The sequence below is a fragment of the Eumetopias jubatus genome, unplaced genomic scaffold (assembly GCF_037043125.1).
Source record: "Eumetopias jubatus isolate StellerSeaLion01/CBP00866 unplaced genomic scaffold, mEumJub1_p1.0 scaffold_15, whole genome shotgun sequence".
Classification (NCBI taxonomy): Eukaryota; Metazoa; Chordata; class Mammalia; order Carnivora; family Otariidae; genus Eumetopias; species Eumetopias jubatus.
The window spans coordinates 5,252,059-5,266,812 of record NW_028274821.1 but is presented as its reverse complement, the minus strand read 5'-3'; positions in this window follow the sequence as shown (position 1 = coordinate 5,266,812).

The following is a 14,754-nucleotide window of genomic DNA, read 5'->3' as shown; positions in this document are numbered from 1 at the left end:
AGACAAGGGCCTCCGGGCTCTCCTGGTCATCCACCAGCCTCGCCTCCCGGCAGGTCTGACCCAAACTCTGTGCTTCAGCTCGTCCACACTCGGAGGGGATGGTTTGAATGGTTTTCTGACCTGTGGTCTCCCAACTCCTCCCCTGGAGGACCCGGCCTGCTGTGCCCCAGGGCTAAGACCCCCCTTCCAGGGCCCCCTCCCAGGGCAGAGCTGGAGAAACCGCGCGTCCCTATCTCTTAGCTTCTTATTTCGGTTTCTCTTCCAGCCAGGTCCCTCCGTTTACACATTGTGTCTGCAGGCATATGAAGACCATTCATTAGACTATGCTCTTTTTATAACTTATCAGGATTTAACTAAAAATGTTCCTTGCTGTTTTGTCTTCTTTTTCCCTGGGATGATGGGGTGGGGATTTTGTTTTCTGTGGCTATGCGGTATGTGAACTGTCACCCTTTGCTTGTGAACCCCAAAACTGTGTGAACCCCAGAAGCCTAAAGGAAGGCAGGGGCTTCCCTCATCCCTCCCCCACCCTCTGATCCCTGGAAGTGACCCTCTGTCAGTTGGATGCCTCTGAAGCAAGAGGATCACAGAGCACTTGGAATTCATGCTGGGGGCAGGGACGGGGCCTGAGCACTGCGGTGCTGTGCCCCCGGCCACACCCCTGCCTAGAGCATTGCACAAACTGGTTGCCTACAGAAGGGGGAGAACGTTGGCTGAGCCCTAGCCTTCTCATTTATCCGTGAGTTGTCCGATACTATTCCAATTAATTTCTTATGTTGCTCTGGAGACCGTTTTCTGTGGCTGATAGTCAAGAAGCCCTATGTTTGCAGAATTTGTCTGTGGAGCGGGTGATCTCACCCACTGGATCAGCCGCTGTTGCTTTACTCATTTCACATTTGGAGTCCTGGATGTGCATCGTAGCAAGTGCATCCTGATTTTGCAGACTTGAAAATGTCTCGTCAGGGTCACAGGACTATGGAGCCTCAGAACCAAGATTTAGACGTGGGTCTACCGACCTTAAACCTCACATTTTTCTCTGAATTTGCTTGCACAAAAAAATGGTAGTGGTTGGAAAACTTTCATCGGGATTTATCCTGTTCTCTCTTTACAGTATATTATCAATTTCCCATTCTTAAATAAAAATAATCCATAGAGGCTCAGTTTTCCACATTGTCTTTCAGCCTCAACTATATGTGCTTAAGCATCTATAGAAAGAATTAAAAATATAACGTATTATTTCCTAGCTAATGCAAATATAGATGTTGATAAGAAGTAGAGCCAAGCTCCTTCTGGGAAAAAACAAAACAGAACAACAAAAACAAAACACACACACACACACACACACACACACAAATAATGGTCCTAACAGAGTTTCTAGCCTATTCCTATTGCAGCCACCCTGAACAATTTCATTACCCTGCAAATTTGTCTACCTCTAGGAAATTTTGTGTCTCTCTCTAAGTTAGCCAATGATCCTTCTGTGGAGCCCCACAAAACCTAAGAGACATTGAAAAATTGGACACCCAGTGTCAGATTCACAATAAAATGTGACATCTATTGGGAAAAATGAATGGGAATTGTAGTGAGCAAGCTTGGAGATGGCCCCCAGTCCTCCCCATTTCCCAGCACTACTCCCCCCTATACTTTGTGGAATCTCTTCCGCCTGAGTGTGAGCTGGACGGCCTCACTTCCACAGCCCAGAACACAGCAGAAGCGATGGGGTGTCCCTTCTCACACTCCATCCCAAGAAGACCAAGACATCTAACTGTGGGGCTTCTCTCACTCTCCATTGGGCTACTGGCCAGGCTGTCAGGTGGCCCTGGAGAGAGGCCCATGGAGCGATCTTGGAAGCGGAACTTCAGAGCCCTGCGAAGGTCACACACAGGACAAGTGGACACAAATGCTTCAGCCCAGCCAAGCCTGAGACAGGTGATGGTGGCAGGGCCACCAGCTTGACTGAAGGTCCCTGGAGACCTGGGGCCAGAGACCTCCAGCAAAACCACGTCCAGATATCCAACCCACAGAACTGTGACATCACACAGGCCGGTGATTTTGAGCTGCTACATTTTAGGGAAATTTGTGATACAGCCATAAAGAACTAATAATAGAGAAATTCAGACACAATTAGCAGCTCTCCCTGACTTGGACTTGAGAAACGATAGGGCACTTCACCATGGTGGAAACAGGTCCTGATAAGTATCTTTGTTGAAGACTAGTCTTCGAGGAAGGACAAACTTCAAACCAGTGCAGGGGTCTCAGTAGCAAGTTGAGTCATGCAGACAATGCTGCAAAGGACAAACAGAAGCCACAGGGAAAAAAGACAGAGCCTCCTAATCAAGATACCACTAGAACACGCATGCCTGGTATGCCCCGCAGAACTTTGTTGTTATTCTGGAAATAAAATAAACAGAACAAAACAAAACAAAGTGAATACTCTTGCACTGAGGTGATGGTGGGAGAAAGGATATAAAATCCATTATTTTTGAACAGCCCACGTGCTCCTAGAACAGAAGTGGGCGCCAAACACCTGCATTGTGATGGTGGGGCTTCTTCCTTTTATGTTCCTGTCAACTCAGAAGCACTTGCAATTTTATTAAAAACTTTAAGAACTAATCGAGTTTATTATTGATTTAAGTATCAACATTGTTCTCTTATATCCTATGCATTTTTTTTTCTGTCTCACGTGCACTTTGTTATCGACTGCACAGCCTCTAAAATAACCATTACGATTTGACATGTAATATTAATGTGTGGAGCCAATAGTGTGTGTGGGTCGTGGGGGGAGATGGGAATCTAGAAATGAAATCTAAAATGCAGAAACCTTAGGTTGTAAGGTTGTTTAAGGCACTTGAGAGTGATTTGATAAATTATTGTCCAAGTACAAGAAAGAAGACGTTAGTGACCCAAAGGGCTGATCAGCTTCAAGTTAAAATTTGTTTCTAAGGAACAATTGGCCCACTGGGAGAATCTGCTGAAATTTAAGTCAAGAATATTAACTTAGGGTCTCCTGGGTAGCTCAGTCGGTTAAGCGTCTGCCTTCGGCTCAGGTCATGATCTCAGCCCCGCATCAGACTCCTTGCTCGGCGGGGAGCCTGCCTCTCCCTCTCCCTCTGCCTGCCACACCCCTGCTTATGCTCTCTCTCTCTGACAAATAAATGAAATATTTCGAAAAAGAATATTAACTTAAATCATCTATTCTAGGTTTTTATGGGGAAAAAGTAAAAGGTTTTAGAACTGTTTAGAGAAAAGCTAGACAACTAGTGGAATCAAGTGCCCACAGAGACTTGGTGCTTCCCATGTCACTCTATGACTTCTACCTGCAATCTCCAAGAGTTCAGTCCCTCCTCCCTCACCGACACAACAGCTCTGGAGTCATCTTCCAACTGTAATAGTAAGCCTGGTTCACACGTGCTAAATTCTCCTTATGCATGTCACCATCTTGACTATTCCAGATCTTCCTACACTCTATGCCACAGGGACGGCTGGTATCCCACTTCACAGATGAGCCCACCCAAGCCTCAAGGTCAGTGGAAGAGGCAAGAAATGACCCACGTGTGCCTGATTCCCAATCCTCGTTGTGTGCCCTCTCCCCACAGGAAGGCCCTACAATAATCTATTCACGCCATGAGAAGCCACCATGGTTGTCCTTGGCCAAGAGTTACAGAACAGGTGATTAATTTATTGTCCCTTCATGCTCCATTAATCCAGAACTTTGCTTAGAAACCTCTCCAAACAAAGGGACTGATCAAAAGTCATTGCGTTCTCCCATCCAAGCACTAACCAGGCCCGACCCTGCTTAGCTTCCGAGATCAGATGAGATCGGACACGTTCAGGGTGGTTTTAGAGGGGAGGGGGTGGGGGGATGGGTTAGCCCGGCGATGGGTCTTAAGGAGGGCACGTACTGCATGGAGCACTGGGTGTTATATGCAAACAATGAATCGTGGAACACTACATCAAAAACTAATGATGTAATGTATGGTGACTAACATAACATAATACAAAATAAATAAATGTAAAAAAAAGTCATTGCGTTGCTGTGCTCTCTGAGTTGTTGCTCTGTTTAGCTTCTTATTAAGAAATGATTGCTTGATTTCACTCATTCACTCAAATATGTACAGACCACCTACTCTGTACCTGGCCCTGTGCTTGATCCTGGGAATGCGATGATAAACCAGAAAGAAATGGTCGCCCCCCCCCAACACATGAAACCTCCATTCTAGCCATGGCATGACCACAATCCGGTGAGTGCCAGCCCCTCTCGGTGTGGAAGGGGAAGGAAGGGAAAGTGCAAGCTATCGATTGAACATTGTTTGGGACATTCATGCAAGTAGGAAATATATCCTGTAAACATAAGCAGGGAAAAACTGGAAAAAGTATACATATTATTACTGGCAAACAAATGCTTACGATGTCATGAGCCACCCAGTCGATGCTTAGAGACGATTTCCATTTGATTCATAAATAAAGGCAAAAATAAAGATAAACTCTGGGGGTAAAAATAAAGATGTGAACATTGACCCAAACCCGTGAGCACAAAAGAGAGTAGAAACAGTCCAGGACAAGAACAATTACATGTTTCTTACAAAGAGAAGATAATGTCAGGACTCTACAGTTTGGCGGCACTCGAATGGTTTTCCTAGAAACAATGAGGAGGTAGTCAGGGATTCGTATTTGCAAGGCTTCAGAATAGCTCTTTTTTATCGGCTTCTGAGAGAGTCGTGTATGACTTGGCCCCCAAACATGGCTTAATTCCTTTCTTACTGTTTGTCCTGCTCTGTGAACTGCATCATGTTTTGCATTCTTGCAGGGCTTTGGGCTTTATCTCTGCCGACAAGGCACAAAATGAGAAGACTTCACACGAGCGGGCAGAACCTTTCCAACCAGCCTGGATACTTCCGGCAGTTCTACTGTCTTTGGCGCCCCTGGTCAGTGAAGCCTGGTGTTCGTTTGGTCCGGAAAGCTTGTGCACCAGATAAGGTCACTTTAATTAAACTTGAAATCAAGAACTGAAGCAAACACACTAAGCACAACACGGATGAATCTCAAAAATGTTACCTTGAGTAAAAGGAGCCTCACACATAAATTCATCCTGGATGCGTCCATGTCTATAAAGTTCTAGAACCAGAGAATCTAATCCATGGGGGGAAGAAAGGTCACGACCCAGGCTGCCACGGGGGCGGAGGGGAGGGGTCGGGGATGCGGCAGCTGCTCAGATCTGCTGTGGGGAGCAGAGCTGACGGATGCTTTGCAGCTGCCTGTGGGTGCACGCCATGAGGACAGCAAGGTTGCCCTTCGCCATCCCCCACCGCCGGCTGCTCACAGCCCGCGATCAGCAGCGAGGCTCCAGCGCAGGCCCACCTTGGCCCAAGGTGGACCTCCCACAAGGGCAGCTTTGGCTTCTAGAACCCCTGTTGGGCTGCTCAGAATTCCCTAGCAGTGCACTGCACAGAGTCTCACACTAACCCAGCCTCCTCCTGCCTCCCCCAGGGTCAGAGGACGCCGTGGTCTGGTGGCTTTCTCCTCCTTTTTTCCCCTTCACAGATCTTCACCCAGCAAATCTCTTGCATGTTTCGTCCCATCCCGGAGCCTCTTCTCAGAAACCCACACACACACACTGATTGAAGACAGGACTAGATTTCTCATTAAAAGAAATGCTGTGAGCAAATACTGAGACCTGGGTCATTTTATATGCATGTAGAAGTCTTTAGGAAGAAGCAGATGGACATTTGCAATTTTCTTTAAAAAGCATCCAAAAAAAGATTCACTGATGAATAGATAGAGAAATGAATAGAGGGATAAGATAAAGCAACGTTAGTAATGTTAAGGGTGGAATCCAAGTAACAGGTCATGGATTCTTTCAAAAGTGCGGTATGTTTGGAAATGTTCCAATAGGGCTGGAAGGCAGGTGCACACCGGTCAGAACACGATGGTGTGATGGAACATTTCTTGGCTGCTTACACTCCTGCTGGGTTTGGCAATCACTTGCAGACCCCTGGAGAATGCAAGCAGCCCCAGAGGCGGCTGAACCCTGTCCCTCCAGAGGTGCCCCACTTGGGGATTGACCCAGGAGGCAACGCTGGAGACTGGGCTCTGACCATCTTCTCCTGATTCTCATCTTCCTTTTTTTCTTTTTAATAGACTTTATTTATTTATTTGACAGAGGGAGACACAGCGAGAGAGGGAACACAAGCAGGGGGAGTGGGAGAGGGAGAAGCAGGCTTCCCGCGGAGCAGGGAGCCCGACGTGGGGCTCGATCCCAGGATCCCGGGACCATGATCCGAGCCGAAGGCAGATGTTTAAGTGACCGAGCCACCCAGGTGCCCCAATTCTCATCTTCCTGGTGCAACTGCGTGCATGCAGGATGAGGAGAGCAAGGCTCTGTGCTTTTCTTCCTCTCCCTCTCAGGAGGAGCTCTGCCTGTTGGGGCCGACTCACCTCGGTCGTCCACAGAACTGCTGGCCACTGTGGAGGGTCCTCCGAGCTGAGCCGGGCCTGGCCTGCAGATGAGGGGCAGGTTCTCTGTGGGAAGCCCGGGGCTGGCTCCCGTGCGGGCGTCCAGGGCTGGTGCAGGGCTTCCATCAGCACAGAGGGCGAGACCTGCCAGGATATGTAGCAGTTGTCTTGTGTCCCCAAGTTCGCAGGTCTCCTGATGGGCTCATCTGTGACAGATGCAGGGCTGTGGGTGGCACGCTGTGCTGGCCGTCGTCACACTCAGAGGCAAGATTGAGAAGAAAGAGAACAAACACTGCTTCCTAGCCATCCGCTTCTCGTCTCTGCTTATCTGAGAGCCTGGGTGATCACTCCGGGTCACGTTCAGCGCTGCTAAGCTACAGGGTGGAGAGAGCAGGGCCCTTCCTCCATGTGGGGAGGATCCCCCCCAGTGGGGAGCACAGCAGTTTGAGGTCATCGTCTATGTATTTTAAGACCCCCTGGCATCCTCGCAGCCTTTAATCAGGATGCAGGAAATGGTGTTGGAGGAGGATGCACCTGGAAAACGAGCCTGTCCTGGAAACCAAGACCCGGCGCTCTGAACAGCATGGCCGCTGGAAGGCAAACCCATCCGGGGCAAAATCAACCTTTTGTCTTCATTGTGGCAGCAAACACCTGCCGACCAGGATGGGGCTGTGCTCATCCCTGAGGCTCTTCAAATGCTCCACGGACTTCTGCTGACAGACACCTAAAGACAGACTTTCTCCGGGCATGGGGCATGCTGGCCCCACCGCAGTGATCTCCCAGCCGGTAGCCCCATGCACACATTGGAAATCAATATTCTAAAGATGAAAAGGACTCAGAAAGTGGGGGGGGGGGGTAGGGGAAAGGCACATAAAGGGAGGAGAGTTAGTTATGGGCAAAGCTGTTAATTGGAATCTCTGCTGCAGAATTTATGCCTTAACTTTCTCTTCTTTTCCCTTTTTTTTTTTTTTTTTGGCAAAACATAAATAATACCCAAACAAACCACCTTCTCACAGCCAGGAGATTGGGAGATAATAGAGAAAAGATTTCAAGCCCCTGTGAAAACCACTGGGAAAGAAAATTCATACCAGCCGCCTCTAACTTCACACACACACACACACACACACGCATGCACATACACACACACACACACACACACACACACAATCCCAAACCAGCTCATAGTCCCTGCAACCGGAGTGGGGTGAGTTTGTTACCCAGTAAGGAAGTAAAAACCATGGCATATACCAAAGGGTTTTCCATGGCTGATAAGGCCTGTGAACCTAAGCTCCTCTAACACACAGGACTGGATTTCAGTGAGATGCTAGACATATTTCCTAAAGAATACAGTTGAAAAACATTTATAGGATAATAACACTATTCCTGCACATTAGACATTTGGCATGATTAAAGAAATTCATATTAGCATATTCCCAGTATAAGACAGTTTAAAGTTAGTGAGCAAATTTTCAGCTCTAATGCTAATAAAATATTTATCCTTCAAAATTTCAGATAAAATATGAAATAGATTAATGATGTAGGAGAGCATAGCATATGTACGCTGTTCAGCTCTAAGTATTCAGCATGTCCTGAGGGGGCTTGAATGTAGATGATCACTCATGTCAATCACAAAGCTCCAGATGGAACAAAGTCAGGCAAAGAACCGGTGGGAATACTTTGTGGCATTTTCATTCCTCCGTGTTCAAGTGCATGTGGGCATGCGTTTTACACGTGCGTTCTCCGGCCATTTTATCCGGGAGTGGTCTAGTATTTCAGGGCCATGGACACCGGTCAGAGCAGACTGCATCATAGCAGCTTGCACAAGACGTGAGTTCCCGCCCTTCCGTGACTCATCTCAAAACACACTCCTTCTTTGTGCTCATTCAGGCTGTTGAAGGTCAACCACCCTCACTGTGTGCCATCAGCCCAGAGAATCCCACAGACAAGAGCCTGTGAATTTCCTAAGAGGTAACTCACTTGTCATGCTTTACCTTGGTCTTTACAGTAGAACTATATCTGTCTTTAAAATCATATGGGGGCTACCTGGGCGGGGGGGGGATGCTGTTGGTTAAGCATCGGACTCTTGGGTTCGGCTGAGGTCCTGATCTCAGGGCCGTGACATCCAGACTCATGCTGGGCTCCATGTTCAGTGGGGAGTCTGCTTGAAATTCTTCCTCTCCTTCTCCCTCTGCCCCTCCCCACTGTGCACATGCACTCTCTCTCTAAAATAAATGAATAAGTCTTAAAAAAATAAATAAAAATAAAACCAGACGACAATATTGGTTAATTCAACACAAATAGCATCAACTAATTGAGCCCAAGGTGGTGTTGCGCCCTTACGACTTCCTGTTCTTTTCATTTTTTTCACAGCATACATTAATCACCATTGAAAGTTGCTCAAGCTTTCATCTTAGTCATATATAATACATGCCCTTGTTCACCTAAAATTCAATTACATTCCTTCTCTGGGCCAATGCGGTTTGTCTTCTCTTCTCTAAATTTCCCGAAAAGTAAATTATATTTTACGATTAGCTCAGATTGTTCTATACGTCTAAACATTTAAAAAGTACTTACGTGATTTCACAAAGCACTGGGATATGCCATCATTTTGCAAAGTTCTTCAGAAAAAGGTTATTTATGTGAGCATAACATTCATAATATTTATATTTCATTCTATTAATGTTATTCGCAACCTGGATCTTAGCTTTCTGTCCAAACTTGCAAGGACAGCCCTGGAATCATTGGTCACCGATCTGGCTCTTCTAGGTCCTCCAGCTTTTTTTAAACGAGGAATTCTGCATGGAAGATGGTTTCTGCAACTTACGTTCTTTTCATCTGTCAATCACAGACATCGCCGGGGTGCTGTGGACAGCTTCACTGTCTCCAGGGCCCCTCGGTTGCCCACCTGCCTCTTCAGCCCAAAGTCTCAGTTGCAGGAGGCATGACACGCAGCCCCATCTCTGAAGTCAACACACCATGCACCGCTCTGCCCACTCCTGGCCTGACCCTCAGGAGAATGTCACGACCACATCAGTGTCTCCAAGCGATTGTCCACTGCAACATTTCTCCTCAAAAAAGCTCTTCTGAGAGCTTAACTCACATCGTCCTGGGTGGATTCCGGAGTTTGGTCTCTACGTTGTCAGCCATCACTCTTTGAAGGGGGAGATGGAGGGTAAAAGTTTGGATATATTCCTCTCAAGTATGTTACAGGACTCCATTCAGTTTTATCTGATAAACGTAGTTTCAGTCCTCAGTTTGGGCAAATGCAGAGATGCTCACCCCAACTGTCAGTGAATATTGGGCAGATGCCCAGTAAGAAGAAATCCTTAGTAGCATCAGCAAATGGAGGTGAGAAATAACCCCAAGACTTAAGGGGCCAGTAGTGCTTTCTTTTCAAATAACAAGTATTGCTCAATACTCTCGCAAGTAATTTAGCACAGAAATCTTGAGTGAAAACGATGTACCTGGAAATATGAAGGGGAGGTTGTGAAACCATTGTTGGCAGTTGCTCACCTAAGAGTGGGACAGAGGCAGATGTGGGAGACATGGTAGGAGGTTATAACAGCAAACCCACAGACTTCCCCGATGACCTGCATCTTGGTACCATGGGGAACCAGACAGCAGCTCAAAGTAGTGCAAAAGAAAGATCCTCTCCCACACCACGGATCAAGGACAGACCCAGGAGCCAGGAGCGATGTCCGGCTAAGGCCCAGGGATCTTACACTCCATGACGATCTGTTGGAACGACGCCTCCCAAGCGCCTTGATTTTCTGTCCTACAAGCTCAGCTCAGCAACTGAAGCCTTTTTCTGAGTTACTCCCAAGCAGCCATTGGAATAGTGAAAAGGCCCTTCACTCATCCCACATGCCCAGCAAAACGGAATTATTGGTTTTTTTGTTTGTTTATTTTATTATTACTATTTTTTATTATGTTATGTTAATCCCCATACATTACATCATTAGTTTTTGATGTAGTGTTCCGTGATTCATTGTTTGTGTGTAACACCCAGTGCTCCACGCAGAACGTGCCCTCTTTAATACCCATCACCAGGCTAACCCATCTCCCCACCCCCTCCCCTCTAGAACCCTCAGTTTGTTTTTCAGAGTCCATCATCTCTCATGGTTCATCTCCCCCTCTGATTCCCCCCCTTCATTCTTCCCTTCCTGCTATCTTCTTCTTCTTCTTCTTCTTCTTCTTCTTCTTCTTCTTCTTCTTCTTCTTCTTCCTCTTCTTCTTCTTCTTTTTTAACATATAATGTATTATTTGCTTCAGAGGTAGAGATCTGTGATTCAACAGTCTTGCACAATTCACAGCACTCACCATAGCACATACCCTCCCCAATGTCTATCACCCAGCCACCCCATCCCTCCCACCCCCCACCACTCCAGCAACCCTCAGTTTGTTTCCTGAGATTAAGAATTCCTCATATCAGTGAGGTCATATGATACATGTCTTTCTCTGATTGACTTATTTTGCTCAGCAGAATAACCTCCAGTTCCATTTGCATAATGGAATTATTGTAAGTTAATCCCACACTTAGAAGAGAATAAAGGATTTAGGAAATACCTTCTAACCTCAAGAAGACACACGGACCATGGAAGCACATTACCCTGCTCTCTGGGCTCAGACTCACATTGTGTTCCAACCCAGTCATCGGAAGGAACAAAAGAGGCAGTATGTACATTTGTGTATTAACTTACATTGGGCGTTGATAGTTCTCTTGAAGTTCAGGACGGAGTATCAAGAAAAGATGGTCAGTATTGAACCTGTGAGAATTTTATACTCACAAAGAAAATGAGAAATAATAGAAAATTTGCTTTTGAAAGTTTTGCTTTTAGAAGATACCTACATTTGGGTTAGACAAACATGGCTTTTAAAGCCAGTTCAGCTCCTTCTAGTAATGTACCTTAGAAAAGTGGCTTGCCCTCCTCAGGTCTTCACATTATCCACTGAGGGGCGGTCTGTTACTCCTAGGGTGTCTTCCTGAGAAACAAATGACACCATGTATGATGAATACTTAGCAAAAGGCTTGGTTACAACCTCTGAACTCACAACTGACAACGTCCCTGTCCCGGAGGGCAGGTGGATCAGCTCATGCTTTCCACTCTGGTCCTGGGGAGCAGAAGGCCTTCATCAAATTCAACTTCCCTTTAACGGTGAACTCTGATCCCAGTATTGCCTTCAATACACAGCATCTCTATATTAAACACATGCATACAAAGATAAATGATTACAATTAAACCCACCAACACAAAAAATAGAAATGGAAGGAAAACTTCCAAACTCATTTTATGAGGCCAGCATTACCTGGATCCCCAAACCAGACAAAGACCCCATCAAAAAGGAGAATTACAGACCAATATCCTTGATGAACATGGATGCAAAAATTCTCACCAAAATACTAGCCAATAGGATCCAACAGTACATTAAAAGGATTATTTACCACGACCAAGTGGGATTTATCCCTGGGCTGCAAGGCTGGTTCAACATCCACAAATCAATCAACGTGATACAACACATTAACAAAAGAAAGAACAAGAATCCTATGATTCTCTCAATAGATGCAGAAAAAGCATTTGACAAAGTACAGCATCCTTTCTTGATCAAAACTCTTCAGAGTATAGGGATAGAGGGTACATACCTCAAGATCATAAAAGCCATCTATGAACAACCTACAGCGAATATCATTCTCAATGGCGAAAAGCTGAGAGCTTTTCCCCTAAGGTCAGGAACGCGGCAGGGATGTCCACTCTCACCACTGCTATTCAACATAGTATTAGAAGTCCTAGCCACAGCAATCAGACAACAAAAAGAAATCAAAGGCATCCAAATCGGCAAAGAGGAAGTCAAACTGTCACTCTTTGCAGATGATATGATACTGTATGTGGAAAGCCCAAAAGACTCCACCCCGAAACTGCTAGAACTCATACAGGAATTCAGTAAAGTGGCAGGATATAAAATCAATGCACAGAAATCAGTCACATTCCGATACACCAACAACAAGACAGAAGAGAGACAAATCAAGGAGTCGATCCCATTTACAATTGCACCCAAAACCATAAGATACCTAGGAATAAATTTAACCAAAGAGGCAAAGGATCTGTACTCAGAAAACTTAAAACACTCATGAAAGAGATTGAAGAAGACACAAAGAAATGGAAAAACGTTCCATGCTCATGGATCGGGAGAACCAACATTGTGAAGATGTCAATGCTACCTAGAGCAATCGACACATTCAATGCAATCCCCATCAAAATACCATCCACCTTTTTCAAAGAAATGGAACAAATAATCCTAAAATTTGTATGGAAGCAGAAGAGACCCCGAATAGCCAGAGGAATCTTGAAAAAGAAAAGCAAAGCTGGCGGCATCACAATTCCGGACTTCCAGCTCTATTACAAAGCTGTCATCATCAAGACAGTATGGTACTGGCACAAAAACAGACACATAGATCAATGGAACAGAATCGAGAGCCCAGAAATGGACCCTCAACTCTATGGTCAACTCATCTTTGACAAAGCAGGAAAGAATGTCTAACGGAAAAAAGACAGTCTCTTCAACATATGGTGTTGGGAAAATTGGACAGCCCCATGCAGAAGAATGAAACTGGACCATTTCCTTACACCACACACAAAAATGGACTCCAAATGGTTGAAAGACCTAAACATGAGACAGGAGTCCATCAAAATCCTAAAGGAGAACACAGGCAGAAACCTCTTCGACCTCAGCCGCAGCAACTTCTTCCTAGAAACATCGCCAAAGGCAAGGGAAGCAAGGGCAAAAATGAACTATTGGGATTTCATCAAGATAAAAAGCTTCTGCAAAGCGAAAGAAACAGTCCACAAAACCAAAAGACAACCGACAGAATGGGAGAAAATATTTGCAAATGACATATCAGATAAAGGGCTAGTATCCAAAATCTATAAAGAACTTATCAAACTCAACACCCAAAGAACAAATAATCCAATCAAGAAATGGGCAGAAGACATGAACAGACATTTTTCCAAAGAAGACATCCAAATGGCCAACAGACACATGAAAAAGTGCTCAACATTGCTCGACATCAGGGAAATCCAAATCAAAACCTCAATGAGATACCACCTCACACCGGTCAGAATGGCTAAAATGAACAAGTCAGGAAACGACAGATGTTGGTGGGGATGTGGAGAAAGGGGAACCCTCCTATACTGTTGGTGGGAATGCAAGCGGGTGCAACCCCTCTGGAAAACAGTATGGAGGTTCCTCCAACAGTTGAAAATAGAGCTACCATACGATCCAGCAATTGCACTACTGGGTATTTACCACAAAGATACAAATGCAGGGATCCGAATGGGTATGTGCACCCCAATGTTTATAGCAGCAATGTCCACAATAGCCAAACTGTCGAAAGAGCCAAGATGTCCATCGACAGATGAATGGATAAAGAAGAGGTGGTATATATACACAATGGAATATTTTGCAGCCATCCAAAGGAATGAGATCTTACCATTTGCAACGACGTGGATGGAACTGGAGGGTGTTATGCTGAGTGAAATAAGTCAATCAGAGAAAGACATGTATCATATGACCTCACTGATATGAGGAATTCTTAACCTCAGGAAACAAACTGAGGTTTGCTGGAGTGGTGGGGGGTGGGAGGGATGGGGTGGCTGGGTGATAGACATTGGGGAGGGTATGTGCTATGGTGAGCGCTGTGAATTGTGCAAGACTGTTGAATCACAGATCTGTACTTCTGAAACAAATAATGCAACATATGTTAAGAAAAAAGAAAAAGAAGAAGATAGCAGGAGAGGAAGAATGAAGGGGAGTAAGTCAGAGGGGGAGACGAACCATGAGAGACGATGGACTCTGAAAAACAAACTGAGGGTTCTAGAGGGGAGGAGGGTAGGGGGATGGGTTAGCCTGGTGATGGGTATTAAAGAGGGCACAGTCTGCGTGGAGCACTGGGTGTTATGCACAAACAATGAATCATGGAACACTACATCAAAAACTAATGATGTAAAAATGGTGATTAACATACAATAAAAAAATAAAAAAAATTTTAAAAAACCAACAACAAATTTCTAGAAGAAGACCACCGTTGGAAGCAGCTAATAGCATTTAATACCATGAAAAGTAAGAAATAGAGGATGAGCTTGAGAAACGAGTACTGAAATGCAGAATTAACATTAAACTATTACACAAAGAGCCATTATTCTTCTACTAGAAATTTGCTTTATATTCATAGCACCATTGTTTTATTAAGAGTTGCAAAACACCATTTATATTCGATAGAGCCATATTTTCATACAGATAGTTGTAGAC